The sequence below is a fragment of the Lissotriton helveticus genome, chromosome 6, assembly GCF_964261635.1.
Source record: "Lissotriton helveticus chromosome 6, aLisHel1.1, whole genome shotgun sequence".
Taxonomy (NCBI): Eukaryota; Metazoa; Chordata; class Amphibia; order Caudata; family Salamandridae; genus Lissotriton; species Lissotriton helveticus.
Window position 1 is genome coordinate 797075341 of NC_136067.1, and position 7833 is coordinate 797083173.

The 7833-nt window shown below is 47.1% G+C and overlaps 1 pseudogene; it reads left to right on the forward strand.

Annotated features, from left to right (window-relative positions):
* The first annotated feature begins 222 nt into the window (after positions 1-222).
* On the forward strand, positions 223-654 carry LOC144762510 (large ribosomal subunit protein eL33 pseudogene; annotated as a pseudogene).
* Positions 655-7833: the final 7179 nt, after the last annotated feature.

The following is a 7833-nucleotide window of genomic DNA, read 5'->3' on the forward strand; positions in this document are numbered from 1 at the left end:
TGATACTTGGCCATGCACACTTGCTTACAAGGCATGGCTAGTGGACACCTCGGTAATGTGTAAAAGGATGTTTCTATGTAATGAAACACTTTTCCATGCCATCCACTACTGACAAGGTTTTAAAACTGCATGGGCCTCATATGCAGACAAAATGTCACTGGTGACTTTGCTTTTTCTCTCCATCTTGGAGACCAGTTGCGGGCTGTCAACAGCTGGACTAGAATGTCTAGAAGATTGTGGAGCAAGGACATTTTTGCTGGCTACAAACATGGTCTTTGAAACTAGAGGGAGCACACCACTCTTCTGAAAATTGAAGGAGTCTATTCACTTGATGAGACAGACTTCTAATTGGGCATGTGATGTGCATATGTGTAGAAAGTCAAGACCAACATTGTAACTCCTTGTGGCAAACCCAACAAACCTTGTGTGATCTGAGGGAAGGAAACTCATGCCCATGGTAATAGTAGTATGGACCGTGCCAAGTTCCACAGCAACCTTCCCACCAAAGCCATGGGGCACAGGATCAGAGTGAGGCTGTGTCCTTCTAAATTCCTGATCAGTTGTTGTAGGATTCCGGCTCTGTATATACTATACCAAAGAGAGGTACGGTATGCACAGAGTCCAGTAAGTCCCCAAATGTATGACAGCGGTTAAAGTAGATAATACTTTACTCTCAATTTAGTAGTAGTTGGGCTGAGCAGTTAGGCTTATCAGAAGGTAGTGTGAATGCATTTGTTGTACACACTCATACAAGACAGGCACACACACTCAAGGACTATTCCCAGACCAATGTCTTGCAAAAATATTACTTTAGTTACTTTTATTTTAGGAACCAATTTGAACTCAGTTACAGGTAAGTAAACCTTTCTGGTAGGTAATAAATTCCAAAAGGCAAGTTGAATATGGTCTTGGAAATACTTTGATGTTGTCAATCCGAAACAGTCACTTTAGTACTTGAAAAAGATAGACAGTTATATGCAATAGAAGGGAAACAGGGTTATGCATCAGCAGATAGGTACACAACTTACCTTTTCAGTCATTTTGAATATTAGGCCGGCCTGGTAAAGGGTCATTTTAAGGTAGGCACTGCACCGCCAGCGGCAAGGGGCCAGCCAAGTGCAGGATATGCCGAGCCTAAAGCTAGTCAATGGAGACTGGGGGCACTCAGAGAGGTGCGGAGTTCTGTATCCACACCGCAGCAGTTGGTACCTGCAAGGATGTTGGCTCTTGCGGTAGGTGGAAAGCAATGGGGATGAATGGGGGTTAGTAGGCCACCAATGCCGGTACAGTCGCGGTCATCAACAGCGAGTCACTGTAGGTCAAAGGGAGGCACCAGGACAGAGTTGCTTTTGTGGGGATGGAGATGCTCAGGGGTTGGATGAGTTTCGCCAATGTGGGTTGTCTTGGAGGGGCCGCCATCCAGCTGCAGTGCTTTCTTCTCGCAGGGTGGAGTCACGTCAGCACAAGTGTCAGTCATCTACCGTTGCGGTGTTGGGGTTCTTCTTGCAGTGGTGAGTCTCATCGACACAAGTGTCGGTCTTCTGTCACTGCAGTTCTTGTACTGGTGGACGCAGGTGACCATAGCCTCTAGCCCAAAGGGAGGTTACTGGAGATTGGGTGAAGACTGGAAGGTCTCATGGGCTTCCTAGAGGCCTGGCAGGACTTTAGGAAGAACAGCAGGTCTATTTGTTGAATTGGCTATGGGTGGCAGAATTCTTGCTGGGTTCTGTCTGCAGTGGTTCAGTTCCTGGTCTGGCAACAATATTCTTCTTCTATGATCCATCAAATCTGATAACAAAGTTCAGGGGAGCCATTAAATACCAGATTTAAGGAAGTTACTGAGGCAAGGGGCAGTAGCCAATGGCTACTGTCCCCTAGGGTGACTACACCCAGACCAATGTCTTGCAAAAATATGACTTTAGTTACTTTTATTTTAGGAACCAATTTGAACTCAGTTACAGGTAAGTAAACCTTTCTGGTAGGTAATAAATTCCAAAAGGCAAGTTGAATATGGTATTGGAAATACTTTGATGTTGTCAATCCGAAACAGTCACTTTAGTACTTGAAAAAGATAGACAGTTATATGCAATAGAAGGGAAACAGGGTTATGCATCAGCAGATAGGTACACAACTTACCTTTTCAGTCATTTTGAATATTAGGCTGGCCTGGTAAAGGGTCATTTTAAGGTAGGCACTGCACCGCCAGCGGCAAGGGGCCAGCCAAGTGCAGGATTTGCCGAGCCTAAAGCTAGTCAATGGAGACTGGGGGCACTCAGAGAGGTGCGGAGTTCTGTATCCACACCGCAGCAGTTGGTACCTGCAAGGATGTTGGCTCTTGCGGTAGGTGAAAAGCAATGGGGATGAATGGGGGTTAGTAGGCCACCAACGCCGGGACAGTCACGGTTATCATCAGCGAGTCACTGTAGGTCAAAGGGAGGCACCAGGACAGAGTTGCTTTTGTGGGGATGGAGATGCTCAGGGGTTGGAGGAGTTTCGCCAATGTGGGTTGTCTTGGAGGGGCCGCCATCCAGCTGCAGTGCTTTCTTCTCGCAGGGTGGAGTCACGTCAGCACAAGTGTCAGTCATCTACCGTTGCGGTGTTGGGGTTCTTCTTGCAGTGGTGAGTCTCATCGACACAAGTGTCGGTCTTCTGTCACTGCAGTTCTTGTACTGGTGGACGCAGGTGACCATAGCCTCTAGCCCAAAGGGAGGTTACTGGAGATTGGGTGAAGACTGGAAGGTCTCATGGGCTTCCTAGAGGCCTGGCAGGACTTTAGGAAGAACAGCAGGTCCATTTGTTGAATTGGCTATGGGTGGCAGAATTCTTGCTGGGTTCTGTCTGCAGTGGTTCAGTTCCTGGTCTGGCAAGAATATTCTTCTTCTATGATCCATCAAATCTGATAACAAAGTTCAGGGGAGCCATTAAATACCAGATTTAAGGAAGTTACTGAGGTAAGGGGCAGTAGCCAATGGCTACTGTCCCCTAGGGTGACTACACCCTTTGGGAGTCGCTTCCCATTGGGAAGACGGGGCACATCTCAATTCGTATTTGGCCTAATTCTCCAATTCAAGAGGGAACATTTCTAAGAGAGTGGTTCACTTCAGCTTCTGGTGATCCTAGGGCTGTGCCAGGCTAAGGTGGAAACTCCTGCTCTGCTTACTAATTTCCCCATCTGTCCAGCTGTGAAAAGTGGAGCCTGGACAGGGGGGTGAGCAACTCTCCTAGGTGGAACTGCCCAAATCAGCATATCACAAGGTGGGAGCCTTTGAGGCTCACAGCCAAACGTTGCTGTTCCTGCCAGAGAGAGTTGCAAAGCACTTCCACCCAGAGCTGGAGTGGAGATGGTGTACCGGCAAAGCACTTCCACCCAGAGCAGGCTTTGTTTCAAACCTCTGAGAGCAAAAAGGTTGTCCCCCGATGAGTTCAGAAAACGTTCTGAAGGTGGCTGGCTGACGGGGACCAGTCAGCCAATACACTAAAGGTTGGTCATTTTTAGGGGGCATCTCTAAGATTCCCTCTGAGTGCATTTTATAATAAATCCTACACTGGCCTCAGTGTGGGTTTATTATGCTGAGACGTTTGGCACTAAACTTCCCAGTTTTCAGTAAAGCCTTTATGGAGCTGTGGGGTTCGTAATGACAACCTCCCAGCCAATGTACTAAAAATGTCTTCACTGTATTTACAATGTCTGTGAGTGGCACAAACACTGTAGGGGCATATTGCTCACGGAGTGCCTGAATTAAGCAGACCACTCTTACCCAGTCCAAAGATCAGGGCTTGATCCATCACCGTTTTTTAGCTCACTGCACCATCCCAGCTCAGAACTTGGCTATATGCAAATTAGTCTGTTCCTGTCCCAGTGCATGATGGGAACAGGGCAAACCAAACTACCAAGCCAATTCTTGTACTGGGAAGGAAACAAGCTTCCGGGGACCGGTTTCTGCCATTTCAGGCGTCGTCGGCCCGGCTTGCTTGAATCCTGATGGTGCAATGAGCAAGGGACTCAACTCTGAGTGAAGAATTGGTGAAGAATTGGCTTGGTAGTTTGGTCTGCCCTGTTCCCATGATGCACTGGGCCAGGGACAGACTAATTTGCATATAGCCAGGTTCTGAGCTGGGATGGGGCAGTGAGCTAAATAACGGTGATGGATCAAGCCCTGATCTTTGGACTGGGTAAGAGTCGTCTGCTTAATTCAGACACTCTGTTCATCACCACCCCCTTTTCTGAATCGTTTTTGGCCACTATAGGTGTGGCAGGGTATACTCAGACATGAGTCCCTTGCTCACTGCTCCATCAGGATTCAAGCAAGCCGGGCCGACGAGGCTGAAATGCCAGAAACCGGTCCCCGGTAGCTTGTCTCCTTTCTGGTGAAGAATTGGCTTGGTAGTTTGGTCTGCCCTGTTCCCATGATGCACTGGGCCAGGGACAGACTAATTCGCATATAGTCAGGTTCTGAGCTGGGATGGGGCAGTGAGCTAAATAACGGTGATGGATCAAGCCCTGATCTTTGGACTGGGTAAGAGTGGTCTGCTTAATTCAGACACTCTGTTCATCACCACCCCCTTTTCTGAATCGTTTTTGGCCACTATAGGTGTGGCAGGGTATACTCAGACATGAGTCCCTTGCTCACTGCTCCATCAGGATTCAAGCAAGCCGGGCCGACGAGGCTGAAATGCCAGAAACCGGTCCCCGGTAGCTTGTCTCCTTTCTGGTGAAGAATTGGCTTGGTAGTTTGGTCTGCCCTGTTCCCATGATGCACTGGGCCAGGGACAGACTAATTTGCATATAGCCAGGTTCTGAGCTGGGATGGGGCAGTGAGCTAAATAACGGTGATGGATCAAGCCCTGATCTTTGGACTGGGTAAGAGTGGTCTGCTTAATTCAAACACTCTGTTCATCACCACCCCCTTTTCTGAATCGCTGAAGAAAAATTACACAGACCCACTGGATGGATGCCGCAACACCTTCAACCCAGCAGCCGCCCACAACCTGGAGCAGGGAATTAAGAACTTCAACACCTGGATCACCAACTGTGACAACAGTATTGCCTCCATCAATCAGAGCTGATCATCCAAAAAGGCCAACTGGTAAACTCAAGAACTCAGAACAGATAAATGTGACAGAAAAAAGCTGGTGAGGAGATGGCACACCTGCAAGGACACTCCCGAAAGGGCACCCTTCAAGCCCTCGCTCAAGTTTTACAACTGACTGCAGTGACTTCAAAATCTTTAAGGAGTTGTCCAACCTGACTGACAGTGAAAATAACATCACACCATCACAAGAGCTCTGCAAAACCTTGCTGACCTCTTTTCTGACTAGATTGCAAACACATACTGAAACTTCAAACCTCAACCTACACCCACGGACTTCCCCAACCGATATACCCTCACCGCAACCAACACAAACCAAGACTGATTACCCGGAACCAGCTTTCCATCCTGGACACCACCTTTATCATGAAATCCATCCACTCAGGCACTCTCACTGTCCCATGCCTGCATTACATCTTCAACCTTGGAAACCAAAGGATCGGCCAGAAAGTCACCCTCTGCCGAACACCTCAATTACCACTGCAACATTTTCAGGTGCCTACAAAACACGCTGAAGTCATACCCCTACTCCAAAATGCCTATCCTTTTGCTCCCATTCTCAGTCAAGGTACTAGAAAAGACTATTAGCAGGAAACTCATGACACACATGGAGCAGACCCAGCTACTCGATGCTCCCAATCAGGTTTCTGCGGCAATCACAACACTGAGACTGCCATGATCGTGGCCATCAGTGACATCCAAACTGTCCTCGACTGAGGAAAGACAGCAGCCCTGATTTTCCTCGACCTTTCGACCTTTAACGCCATATCCCACCACACGCTGATCGAAAGCCTAGGAGACATGCTCCGATGAATCACCTTCTTCCTCAGGAGAAAGACACAGAGAGTCTGTCTACCACCTTTCACTTCTGATTCCAAGGATATCATCTGTGGTGTTTCCCAGGGCTCATCGCTCAGCCCTACTCTCTTCAACTCATATGACCCCACAGGCTAACATCATCTGATCTCATGGTCTCGACATAATATACTACGCAGATGACACCTAACTCATCATCTCCCTCACTGATAACCCTACCACAACCATGGCCAACTTCCACACATGCATGATAAGCTTCGCCGACTGAATGAAGAACAACTGCCTTGCCAGCTGGGTCATGGAATACTTGTGGAAAGATAGGATTATTGCATATCGGCGTGTCTTTGTCCAGTATTCCTATAGAGTATTTCACACATATTTTCTGCCATATGCGAATAGCAACCATAATATTCTTAAATTGGACCTGCTTGTGGTAGTTGGGATCCCACAGACTACCGGACCCTAGTGCAAATCCAAGTCCAAAAGTCATAGAATCAGGCTCTGCCGGCATTAACAAACTGTGCAATGTCCATCAAATGCAGCCCATAAATATAGCTTAAAATCGGGGAGATGTAACCCCCCTTGCTTATATGTGATTTAAGTAAACAAATGGCAGAACTTGCACGCCTATATCCCCATATGAAACTTCCAATAGCTCTTTCCAGTCTTACAAAAATGAGTCTAGGTCCCTGTACCATGTAGCTGACGAATAAACCTACATAACCTCACCTCGTTTGGAGCTTCATCGCTACAGTCGTGTAATGGAATCATCCTGAACAAATACAAAAATGTAGGTAGTATATTCATTTTAATAATGCTTGAGTTGGGAAATCTGGTTTATAATTCAGCATCACCTGTGTTTTGCCTACATTCAGTGTGCACTCTGAAAACATTCCAAACTTATTAGCAGCCTCCTTTAGAATATGACCCAGTGAAGGTAAAGGATTTAAAGTAAAAAAAGCAACATTACCAACATATGCAGTCAGTTTATGCTCAAATCCTCCAAAAGTCAAAGGCTCGATTACAACATGGATGTGTAATGATTGCAAGTATGGCTATATCAAAAGAGCAAATAGAAGAGGATATAATGGACACCCTGCTGGGTGCCACATTGGATCTGAAATGTCAATGAGTGCCTTATTTGTTCCTCTTTCCATGTGGTAAAATTCCTGTTAGGATTGCTTTTGTGTAGGAAGATGCCCAGATCAAACAGAGAGCGGCTCCTTGGAAGCCAGTCTCGTGTAAGCTCCTGATGAGGATGGGGTGTGAGCCCACACAAAGTGCTGCATAAAATTCCAGGGGAATGAGGGGCGCATGTCTCCTCTATCCATAGTCATGTAGATGTCACCCATGGCAATGATGAGGGCAGTGACTGTTTTGTGATTGGGTCGGAAACTAGACTGGGAGTTTGTGGAGTTGGTGATCATTGAGGTGTTCAGTGAGATTTCTATGAATGAATTTCTCTCAGACGTTGGTGAAGAATGGTACAAGGTGATCGGTCTGTAGTTGGCAAGCATTCAAGGGTCTGCAGAGGGTTTCTTCAACAATGGGAGAGCAGCTGCATCTTTCCAAGCATCTGGGAATGTTGCAAAAGAGGTAGAGGCATTCAGAATCTGTGTGAACATGTTGCTGATGGATTGGAGTCCTCTGGAATTGGTGTGGCTGGAGCAGCGATCCAATAGGGCCCCTTAAGTGGTGGTAGTTTTCTTTTAGGATGATGACTGGTCATGTGGTTAGCATTGGTTCTTTGGATAGTATCTAGAGGTGTTTGGTGAGGCCTGTCGGGTCGAGTTGTGGGCTGAAGTTGCTGTAAATGGTGGTGGTTTTGTTGCTGAATAGTTGAGAGAGGTCCTGCCAGGGGCTGATTGAGTTGGAGGCGGCTGATGGTGAGGTGGAATCTTTCACAATGATGAAGATGTTTTGCTTC